This window comes from Callospermophilus lateralis, chromosome 3, assembly GCF_048772815.1.
Source record: "Callospermophilus lateralis isolate mCalLat2 chromosome 3, mCalLat2.hap1, whole genome shotgun sequence".
Taxonomy (NCBI): domain Eukaryota; kingdom Metazoa; phylum Chordata; class Mammalia; order Rodentia; family Sciuridae; genus Callospermophilus; species Callospermophilus lateralis.
Genome location: NC_135307.1, coordinates 118892885 through 118905932, shown reverse-complemented (window position 1 = coordinate 118905932; position 13048 = coordinate 118892885).

The following is a 13048-nucleotide window of genomic DNA, read 5'->3' as shown; positions in this document are numbered from 1 at the left end:
GTCTCAGGAGGATCCCCGGACTTCTCTGGTTCCTTCTGCTTTCACTCTGTTCTATCCCAGCCACCTGCTCCCTCTGTCCACTCACAGAATCTTCTCTCTAGATTTGCTGTCATGGCCCTCAGGGGTTCCTTTTTCCATCAGTTCTGATTTTTTCTTTAGAACTACACTGTACAATAAAACAGCCACTGAACACATGTGACCATTTAAATTTAAATGAATTACTTAAAATCCTCAGCCAAGTTTTAAGTACTCAGTAGCATATGTATACATGTGGCTGTTTCTACTTTCATACATGTTTCTATACATGGTACAGAGGGTTCAGGAGGCTGAAGCAGGAGGATCACAAGATCAAAGCCAGCCTCAGCAATGAAACAAGACCATGTCTCAAAAAATAAAATGTTCTGGGGATGTAGCTCAGTGGTAAAGCACCACGGGTTCAATCCCCAGTACCAGATTAATTAATTAGTTAATTAACTTAAATTATTCCATTATTACAATAAATAAATAAAAATTATAAAATTTTTCTAGAGATAATGTTTTAGCGTTTTATTCAGGTTGCTATGACAAAATACCATGAACTGGATAGTTTATAAACAACAGATATTTATCTCTCACATTTCTGGAGGCTGAGAAGTCTACAATCAAGGTGCCAGCAGAATAGGTATCTGACCTACTTCCCAGGCCATAGGTAGTTATCCTTTTGCTATGTCTTCACAGTGAAGGGACAGGACAGCTAGCTCTCCTTGGTCCTTTTTTTTTTTCTTTCAGTTATTCATGGACACTATCTTTATTTTGTTTATTTATTTTTATGTGGTGCTGAGGATCAAACCCAGCGCCTCATATGTGCAAGGTAGGCACTCTGCCACTGAACCACAAACCCAGCCCTCTCCTTGGTCTTCTTCTTTTTTTTTTTTTTTTTAACTTGTTGATGGACCTTTATTTTATTTATTTTTATGTGGTGCTGAGAATTGAAACCAGTGCCTCACATATGATAGGCAAGCATTCTACCACTGAGCCATAACCCCAGCCCTCCTTGGTCTTTTTTAATAAGAATTATAATCCCACTTATGAGGGTTTCACCCTCTGGTCCTAATCACTTCCCCCCAAAACCACCTCCTAATACCATCTCATGGAGAGTTGGGATTTCAACATATGAATTTGGGGGGAACACATTTAATGTATAGTAGATACTTATTTATTGTCATGTCACCCAAAATGGGAGCCTAATTCTCCATAGTTGTTTTTTCACCTAAGCCCTACCATAGGTCATGGGCCCACTCATTAATTGGCTATCCCTGGATCAAGTGCCCACTCTTAGCCCAAACAGCTATGGCAGGAATGTGTAGGGTTGGGGAGAATGCCTGGAAATGCTCACATGATAGCAAAATAAGACACCCTCAGCATGGAAACATATCCCATGGCAGGTCATAAGGTAGAATTCTGAGCCTGGTCTGCTCAATAGAATCACGCTGTCTTATATCTGTTGATGAACACAAGTCCTGCATCACCACCTTTTCCCATCATTGAATACCTAAAGCCAAAGAATATCTAGCACCTAGCCTCTGTTTAGCATAGCACCTAGCACTTATGGGAACTTACTAAGGGTTTATAGGGTGAATTTAAATTGTAGGAGTTTGGGGATGAGAGAAGACATCAGTCTAAGTAGATTTTTTTTTTTTAAATAATAGCACATGTGGGGTTTGACTTGGATTTTGAAATAAAGACTAGCTTTAGATATATGCAAACAGCAAAGTGAAAGGCTATCTAGCAGAGGCAATAGTTGAACAAAGGCTTGGAAGGAGGAAAATAAAGGATACAATTGGAAATAGAAAATAAAGTGTTAGAAGATTATACTGAGCTGGTCATTCAGCTGTTCCATTTTGATCCCTTTCTTCTCTTGAATTTCTGCTCTGAATTCCAGGGAACTACATTCCTGGACTCTTGTACCACTTGGGGAGACTCAGCCAATGAAAGATACTAGGGGAAGACAGAAGCACTAGGAAAAGTCAAGAGATTTCTCCTCTATTTTTCTCTCACAGACATCATCTCCAGTGGGTAATGCATTTTCGCCATGGCTCCACCCCCCAATGGGAAGCTTCTGACTAACAACTTCAGCCTTGAGGTTCTGGTAACAACACCTCTTGTTCATTAGAGGTTGAATTTACTCACCTGTGTCAAGTGGAAACAGGCTGAAAATAGAATTCTAGTAATCTATGCCAGGCAATAATTTAAATTAGCACCTGTAGTTGAAGAGAATGCAGAGGCAGTTAAAGGTAAGGCAATTGGAAAATTCAGAGTTGCTCTACTCTACCAAGTGCTAGCAATGTTAATTACAAGGACTGTGGAATAGGCTGACAACTTCAGAAGTCTATACACTTAAGACAGGTTAGGAAAAATAGAAAGAGTAACCCCCCAGGCTTTAAACTCTCAGCTCAAGGTATTGTCTAAAAACAGAAAACTTCTTCAATGGCCCAAAGTATCTCTTATTTCTTAAAGCGCAGACCATGACAAACGATCAGAATCAAATTTATTTGAGAAAATTGCTGAAGTAAAATGATATTGAACTCACAGCTTTTCTAAGACATCAATTGCAAAATAGTGGAACTCTGAGACTTACAATGGCAACACATGAGGTGATCTCAGACCAGCCCTCTAACTACTCCTAAGTCTCCCTTGCCAATGCTTCCTCTCCTACCAAAGGAAACTGACTGTCCCTCATTGAAAGACTCTAGTGATCCTGTATAAAGCAGTTGCCTTGCAAAGAGATAACCCCAAACCTACCCACCACCACCTACCCACTTCTAAAGACAAATCTATGAACCCACGAGAGAAATGGAAGGCCTATTCCATGGGCAAACAACAACATCTAATATACCAAAACCATGACAATATTTGTATTTACATCAGCAGTCACCTGGAAGACATATATGAGAATAGATTCTGAGTGTGTTGTATCAGAAAATATGTAAAAATGGACCACGGTAAATTTACAATATGGATGTGCTTGCTTGAGAGTCTTATTTTAATATGCTAAACTGAGCAACTAGAAGCTTTACTCTTGGTTTTTCTGGTTCATTGGTTGAAAGTAGGATGCAAGAGTGACCTGCATTGAATGAAGCTAAAATGCCAGAGCATCCCTCACATAATGTGGAGAAAGAAATGCAAACAGTTTCATATAAAAGGATCAAACAACAGGATCATATACGAAAGGGTCAAGGTTATGAGAACGAGTGGATTTATTAGGTATAACTTGCTCATTCCCTTCCTGTTTCCAGGAGACATGAAGACATTGAGAAAACCTTCATATTCCTTGGCATAATCATCACTTCTACATATATTCATGAGTATTCCGTGCATCGTAATCTTGCACCAAAGACAGATTAGTAATAAATTATTTTAAAGTAATCCAGCACAATCTGTTTAAGAAGCTTCACATAATGAACACACCCCACCTTTTCACACCAAAAAAAAAAAAAAAAGGTAGAAAATCTGATGGCTCTACGATGAAATGGAAGCATAGGTATCCTCAAAAGTTCTGCAGTGGTGGTATTCTCTAGGCCATGGATGACTGAAATGTATTTTCTTATTTCACTACAAATATTGGCAGAGTGACAGAGGCCATGTGTTAATACCCATTAAATACAAGGGGTTACAATTACCATAATTGGCAGCAGAGGCCAGATGGCAATCAAAATGTTTTGATCATCAGGGATCTGTGGAGGTACTAACCAATGACAGAGTGAGTCCCTAGGAATGAAATAGATAGGCAACCTACTGAAGTATGACATGATATATTCAACTGAGAAAAATATAGGTCTCATGAGCAGAAACCTGACTTGAGTTGCCACAAAAGGAAGTTAAATCCTCTTATTTGGTTCCAGACCTAAATTACTTCACATACTCAGTGCCCAGGGATTGGAGCAGAAGTTGGGTCCTTTTGAAGAACACTGCAATATTGTCACAACTACATATCACTATTATTTCTCCATGACTTTTCTCAAAAGGACTACAGCTATTAGCAGAGTGAGTGTGTGCTGAAGAAAGGGACATTACTTAGAATTTTGAGGAGATTATTACGTATTTCTCTGAGTTTATGCTAATCCTTGGGGACCCTGAATATATTGAGGGCTCTGGGGAGGTGAGGTGATAAATGAATTTTATACCCAAGTCTACACACTCAATGGGTTCTGTAATCTCATTCTGAGGTTATTTCTCCTGCATGCATATTTGAACATACTTGTCAACCAGAAGAATCCCTGCACTAACTCCTGACCCATGAAGAGAGGACTATTATGATAGGTAGAGCCAATGAGAAGCCCCTGGAACTGCCTCTCTCTAATAAAATAGTATCCCAAAGGAATGCTACCTCCCTATAGGAATTTCAAAGATTAGTGTCACCATCAAAGATAGGATAGATGCAGGATTAACAATTCTCATCACACCTCTACTTAATTCTTATGTTTGACTAGTAGCAAAACTAGATGGGACATCTGAAGCATCTGATCCAGGTTGAAGCATCTGATCCAGATATAGTATCTTTTGCTGGATCAAATCAATATAGTCCTGCCATCTAGTATGCAACCTTTCATCTAGCAAATCATTTTCCTTCATATCAGTTAGCAAGAAAAATAAGAAGCAGCATTTTTTTTTAACCTATCAGGAACTACAACACATCTTTACAGTGTTACCTCAAGGCCATGGAATTGCACAGACTCTGTCACAATGTAAGGACCTTGATCATCCAGACATTCCTTAGAACAGTTACTCTGATCTACCACAGTGATAACATTATGCTAATTGGTTTGGTGAACAGGAAGTAATGGATATTTCAGATGCCTTTTTATGGCACACGCATGCCAGACTCATCAAAATTCAGCGAAAGGAATATTGATGTATCCCCACATAGCACTGACAGCTCCTTACAGCCAAAAAAGTACCAAACCCAAAATATCAGGATTGAAGAAAAGGATAATGAAAGACAAGTTGCACTTTGCACATCCCAACACTAACAAAAAGATATGTGTACTATAGTGGAATGTATTTTGCTGACCCATTTATTGAGAAGCCATTTCCTAGAAAATAAACAGTTTCAGCAACTATTCAAGCCTAATAATCCAAAAGATCCAACATGTGTGTGTGGCAAGTAAGGATGCCTTATGGTCCCTCTGGCAAACCCTATATGGGATCCAAATAGGGATCCAAAGTACAAAACCCCAGGATTTGGGCACAAGGAATGCCATGTTTTCCTCTTTAGAAAGAGCACAATATGCTAGTAAATATACTCTTGATAACATCAAGATTGATGAACTGGCCATCATGAACTAAGATCAGGTATGCATACCACCAAAAAGCCATCATCAATTAAAAGTGGTATGTGAAAGATCAGGCTTAAGTAGGTCAAGAAGACACAAGGAAGTTGCATGAGCAAGTGGCTAGGACCCTAGAGGCTCAGGAGGATTTTCTTGTAACCACTTTTTAGAGAAAAAGAAACTTAGGCTTGCTTTAAAGATGGGTCTGCACAATAGGTTGGCAACAATTGGAAATAGATTGCTGAATTCCTCCCATTCCACTCAGAAGTGGCTCTGAAAGAAAATGGTGAAAAGCAATCCCTTCAGTGGGAAAAATTTGGGGCAGTACATCTGGATGCCCACTTTACCTGGAAGGAATCGTTAGCTGAGGTAGAGATCTACTATGATTCCTGGATAGTGACTAATGGTTTTACCTATTGCTCAGAGCCTGGGAAAGAATCATATTAGAATATTGGTAATAAAGAAATGTAAGGGAAAAAGTAAATGAGTGGACATCTCAATGTTGATGAATAATATGAGAATATTCGTGTCCCATGAGAATGTTTATCAAAGGGAATCCACCAAACAGTAAGCCTCAATAATCAGGTGGTCAACAAGACCCATTCTGGGGCTGGGGATGTGGCTCAAGCGGTAGCGCACTTGCCTGGCATGCGTGCGGCCCGGGTTCGATCCTCAGCACCACATACAAACAAAGATGTTGTGTACGCCGAGAACTAAAAAATAAATATTAAAAAAATTCTCTCTCTCCCTCTCTCTCTCTCTCTCTCTCTCTCTCTCTCTCTCTCTCACTCTCTCTTTAAAAAAAAAAAAAAAAAAAAAAAGAAGAAGACCCATTCTGTGAATGTTGGTCAGCTTCTTTATTCAGCCACACCAGTCCCTGTTCAGTGGGCCCAGGTATTACTAGCCATGGCAGCAGGGGTAAGGCTATCCATGGGATCAACACATACCTTATTCTTCAAAGCAGAAGGCCCAGCCTGCCAACAGCAGAGGTGAACACTGAGCCCCTTAACATGGCACCATTGCTCAGGACACGGGGGACATGTTGAATACACTGGACATCTTCCATCATGGAAAGACAGAAATTTGTCCTCACTAGAATAAACACTGTTTTCTTTCAACACCTAAATATGGCTCTGCAGGAGTGTCACCTGTGGGCCTATGGCATATCATAATCCTATGATTCATGATCATCTTATGCCATAAAGTTGCCTCTCACCAAGGATCTCATTTGGAAGCAAAAGAAGCAAGCTCATGCTGTTGACTAATACTATCACATACCCCACCATCTAAGAAAAAGGGAGCTGATAAATTGGTGGAATAACTGACTGAAGTCATAATTGGCCATCCGTGAAAAAATGCCCTTCAAGATCAAATGCTTTCCTATAGGATGGAGTGTATACTTTGAACCAATGACCAACAGATGGTGCTGTTTCTCTTATGGCCAAAATACCCAGATTCTGGGAACTGTTAGACCTAATGACCCATGTACAAAATTTAGTTTACTTTCTCCACACCTTAGATTCTTCTGGTTTAAAGTTATTTGTCCCTGTGTTACTTTTGGTTCTTCTCTGATGGAAGAGTCTTGAGTTCAGGTAATTTATCTAGAGGTGATCCCAGTGGGCATAAGCAGGAAAGAAGGAAAGTGAGTCAGAGACAAGGTGGATAAAGATGAGCAGGTGACCCTTGTGGAAACTGAAGCTCAGTCTCAAGAAGAACCCTCAAGAAACAGTGTGGAACGGTTTTAGAATTGTGCTTTGGGGGGTTGGATTTGTGGTTCAGTGGTAAAGCACTTGCCTAGCATGTGTGAGGCACTGGCTTTGATTCTCAGCATCACCTACAAATAAATAAAAGTAAAAGGTCCATCAACATTTAAAAGGAAAAAAAAAGAAGAAGGAGAGGAAAGAAGTGCCTTTTGGAGGATAGGAAAGCAAGGCATATGCCCTCTAACTCTAATCCCCAGGAGAGTAGCTCTGACATTTCTGGGTTACACTTTCTTTTGGCAGCATGCCACAGAAAACTCACAGCAAAAGGGAGAAGAGGGAGAACTGTTATTATATAGAAAGCTCTATTGCAACTGTGGGCAAACTTGGATGGACTGAGGGGACACAGAGAGGCATCTACCTCGGCTGCTACAGTTCCAAGCTGTATAGATAGTATGCTTTGGTCACCCAAGTATATAGTAATAATATCATTGACTGAGAAGTTGAAACAGACACCTGTCTACTTTGGGGTTCCCATGCCATTGAACCAATATATAGAGGAAGTTTACAAAACTGAATGGAGTGACTGGTTCCAATTAAGAAGGAAAATATGAGTTGCAACTATAAAATGAGGGAATGGAAGGCCTTATCAAGAATGGGGAAAGGCCCCTTCCAACCAGCAGACTACTCCAGGAGGTCAACCCCAGCAGCCCAGATCCACCCACACCAACCTGTGCAGGGACCAGGCTCACAGTAGGCCCGGGTTCATCCCTCCACCAGCAGATACCCTCCGGGTCAGGAGCCCAGCCTCTGGCATAGGACCGCCTCAGGACTGCCCCTTCCGACCAGCAGACTACCTCAGGAGCCCAGGCCTGACCCAGATCCACCCACACTTACTTGCTGCGCAGGACCCAGGTCCAGTGTAGGTCCAAGTTCACCCCCCACACACATCTGGGAGCCTAAACCTAACCTACTTCCATCTTGGGACACTGTAGTCATTGCCATAAACTACCCCATGTAGTAGCCCCTAACTTTTTGACAACAGATAGGGCCTAGAGGCAGCTGCATCTCAGAGTAGGCATCCTAAAGAGACTGCGAGGCCCACCCTTTCAGCCCCATCTCTGTAAGACATTGCTTCCATCTTGGGGCACCTCAACTATTATCTTGTGTTACCTTGGCTATTGCTGCCACCACCTTTAGATGCAGTAGCATACATTGAGGGACACCAGCAGGGTCTGAAAGCCTGACATCAAGGTGAGGTACTGACAATCTGCACGGGTATTACAAGAATATAGGGAAGAAACTTTAATATCTCAGATCCACACTGCAAGAAAGGAAGACACAGGCTGGGGATGTGGCTCAAGTGGTACCGCGCTCACCTAGCATGCGCGGGACACTGGGTTCGATCCTCAGCACCACATAAAAATAAAATAAAGATGTTGTGTCCAACGAAAACTAAAAAAAAAATAAATAAATATTAAAAAATTCTCTCTATATATATCAAAAAAAAAAAAAGAAAGAAAGAAAGACACATAGACAACATGAAAAAACAAGGGAAGAAAGTGCCCCGAACAAACCAGGATACGTAATAACAGAACCCATGGACAAGCACAGTTGATGAAATGTCAGAGAAGGAGTTCAGAAGGTTCATAATTAAAATGATCTGTGAATTAAAGAATGACCTAAATGACCAAATACAGGCAAAAATTGATAACTCCAACAATGAGATAAGAGAACAAATACAGGGAGCAAAAGATTACTTCAAAAGAGAGATAGAGACTCTGAAAAAAGAAAAATAGAAATCCTTGAAATGAAGGATACAATAAACCAAATAAAAAACTGATTAGAAAGCATAACCAACAGATTAGATCACTTGGAAGAAAGAATATCGGATAATGAAGACAAAGTATACAATCTGGAAAATAAAGATGATCACACAGTGAAGATAGTAAGAAATCATGAACATTCAAGAATTATGGGACAGCATCAAAAGACCAAATCTAAGAGCTATTGGGATAGAGGAAGGCACAGAGTTTCAAATCAAAGGAATGCACAATCTCTTCAATGAGATAATATCAGAAAATTTCCCAAGCATGAAGAACAAATTGGAAAACCAAATGCAAGAGGCTTACAGGACACCAAATGTACAAAATTACAACAGATCTACACCAAGGCACATTATAATGAAAATGCCTAGCATACTGAATAAGAATAGAATCTTAAAAGCTGCAAGAGAGAGGAATCGGATCACATATAGGGGGAGACCAATTCATATCTCAGCAGATTTTTTAACCCAGACCCTCAAAGCCAGGAGATCCTGGAACAACATATACCAAGCTCTGAAAGAAAATGGATGCCAACCAAGAATCTTATATCCAGCAAAACTAAGTGTTAGATTTGATGATGAAATAAAAATCTTCCATAATAAACAAAAGTTAAACGAACTTACAACTAGAAAGCCTGCACTATAGAACATCCTCAGCAAAATATTCCACAAAGAGGAAATGAAAAACAATGAAGAAAAACAGCAGAGGGAGGTATTACACTAAAGGAAAATCTAATCAGAGGAGAAACCAAGTCACTTGAAATACCAAAAACAAACAAAAATGGCTGGGAATACAAATCATGTCTCAATAATAACCCTGAATATTAATAGCCTAAACTCACAAATCAAAAGACATAGACTAAACATATTGGATCCCAAAAAAAGACCCAACAATATTCTGCCTCCAAGAGACTCATCTCATAGGAAAAGACATCCACAGACTAAAGATAAAGGGTTGGGAAAAATCATACCACTCACAAGGACTGTGGAAGCAAGCAGGGGTTTCCATCCTCATATCAGATAGAGTAGACTTCAAGCTAAAGTCAATCAAAAAGGAAAAAGAAGGACACTACATACTGGGAACCATACACCAACAAGACTTAATAATTATAAATATATATGCCTCAAACAATGGAGCATCTACATTCATCAAACAAACCCTTCCCAAGTTCAAGAGTCAAATAGACCACAACACAATAATTTTGGGTGACTTTTACACACCTCTTTCATCACTAGATCTTCCAAAAAAAAAAAAAAAAAGCTGAACAAAGAAACTATGCAACTCAATAATACAACCAATAACTTAAACTTAATTGACATATATAGAATATTTCATCCTTCAATGAGAGAATACACTTTCTTCTCAGCAGCACATGGATCCTTCTCTAAAATAGACCATATATTATGCCACAAAGCAACTCTTTGCAAATATAAAAAAGTAGAGATACTACCCTGAATTCTATCAGATCATAATGGAATGAAATTAGAAATCAAAGATAAAATAAGAAATATAATCTACTCCAACACTTGGAGACTAAATAATATGCTATTGAATGAGCAATGGGTTGCAGATGACATCAAGGATGAGATTTAAAAAAATTTAGAGGTGAATGAGAACAAGATACAACATATCGAAATCTCTGGGACACTATGAAAGCAGTTCTAAGAGGAAAATTCATTGCATGGAGTTCATTCCTTAAAAAAAAAAAAGTCAACAAATAAATGACTTAACACTACATCCCAAAGCCCTAGAAAAAGAAGAAAAATTCAACACCAAAATCAGTAGAAGACAGGAAATAATTAAAATCAGAGCTGAAATCAATGAAATTGAAACAAAAGAAACAATGGGGAAAATGACAGAACAAAAAGTTGGTTCTTTGAAAAAATTAAATAAAATTGACAGACCCTTAGCCATGCTAACAAAGAGAAGAAGAGAGAAAACTCAAATTACTAACATATGTGATAAAAAGGAAATATCACGACAGACACTACAGAAATACAGAAGATAATTAGAAGTTATTTTGAAAACTTGTACTCCAATAAAATAGAAAATATCAAAGGCATTGACAAATTTCTACAGTCATATAATTTGCCCAAATTGAATCAGGATAATTTACACAATTTAAACAGATCAATTTCAAGTGACAAAATAGTAGATGCCATCAGAAGCCTACCAACCAAGAAAAGCCCAGGACCAGATGGATACACAACTGAGTTCTATAAGGCCTTTAAAGAAGAACTAACACCAATATGTCTCAAACTAGTTCATGAAATAGAAAAAAGGAACACTTCCAAACACATTTTGTGAGGCCAATATCACCCGGGTTCCAAAACCAGACAAAGACACATCAAATAAAAAAACTTCAGACCAATATCTCTAATGAATATAGATGCAAAAAATAATAATAATAAGAGAGCTCATGTATAATGGCATAATTTGGAATGAACATACTCTATATACAGAGATACAAAAAATGTGCTGTGAATGGATAATTATGAATGTAATGCATTCCACTATTGTCATGTATGTAAGAAATTTTAAAAATTCTCAATAAAATTCTGGCAAATTGAATACAAAATGTATCAAAAAGACAGTGCACCATAATCAAGTTAGGGTTTCCAGGAATACACTGTTGGTCCAACATACAGAAATCAATAAATGTGATTCATCACATCAGTAGACTCAAAGATAAAAATCATACAATCATCTCAATAGATGCTGAGAAAGCATTTGATAAACTACAGCATCCCTTCATGTTCAAAACACTAGAAAAACTAGGGATAACAGGAACATACCTCAATATTGTAAAGGCTATCTATGCTAATCCCCAGGCCAACATCATTATAAATGGAGAAAAATGGAAGGCATTCCCTCTAAAAACTGGAACAAGACACAGATGCCCTGTTTCACCACTTCTATTTAACATAGTTCTTGAAACACTGGCTAGAGCCATTATACAGAAGAAAGAAGTTAAAGGGATACCCATAGAGAAAAGAAGAACACAAATTGGTACTATTTGCTGATAATATGATCCTATATTTAGAAGACCTGAAAAGTTGCACCAGAAAACTTCTAGAACTAGCAAATGAATTCAGCAAGTAGCAGGATATAAAATCAACACCCATAAATCAAATTCATTTCTGTATATCAGTGACAAATCTTCAGAAAAGGAAACGAGGAAAACTACCCCATTTACAATAGTCTCAAAAAAAAATACTTGGGAATTAACAGAAGAGGTGAAAGATCTATATAATGAAAATTACAGAACCCTAAAGAAAAAAATCAAAGAAGACCTTAGAAGATGGAAAGATCTACCTTGCTCTTGAATAGGCAAAATTAGTATTATCAAAATGACCATACTACCAAAAGTACTATACAGTGTTAATGCAATTCCAATCAAAATCCCAATGACATTTCTCATAGAAATAGAAAAAGCAATCATGAAATTCATCTGGAAAAATAAGAGGTCCAGAATAACTAAAGCAATCCTTAGCAGGAAGAATGAAGCAGGTGGCATCACTATACCAGACCTTAAACTATACTACAGAGCAATAGTAACAAAAACAGCATGGTATTGGCACCAAAACAGACTGGTAGACCAATGGCACAAAATAGAGGACACAGAGACTAATCCACAAAATTACAATTACCTTATATTAGACAAAGGCACCAAAAACATGCATTAGAAAAAAGATAGCTTCTTCAACAAATGGTGCTGGGAAAACTAGAAATGTATATGCAACAAAATGAAATTAAACCCCTATCTCTCACCATGCACAAAACTCCACTCAAAGTGGATCAAGGACCTAGGAATAAAACCAGAGACCCTGTATCTAATAGAAGAAAAAGTAAGCCCTAATCTCCATCATGTGAAATTAGGCCCCAACTTCCTTAATAATACTCCTTTGGCACAAGAATTAAAATCAAGAATCAATAAATGGGATGAATTCAAACTAAAAAGTTTCTTCCCAGCAAAACAATCTGTGAGGTGAATAGAGAGTCTACATCTTGGGAGCAAATCTTTATTCCTCACACATCAGATAGAACACTAATCTTTAGGGTATATAAAGAACTCAAAAAGCTAAACACCAAAATAAACAAATAACCCAATCAATATATAGGCCAAGGACCTGAACAGACACTTCTCAAAAGATGATATACAATCAATCAGAAAATATATGAAAAAATGTTCATCATCACTAGCAATGAGAGA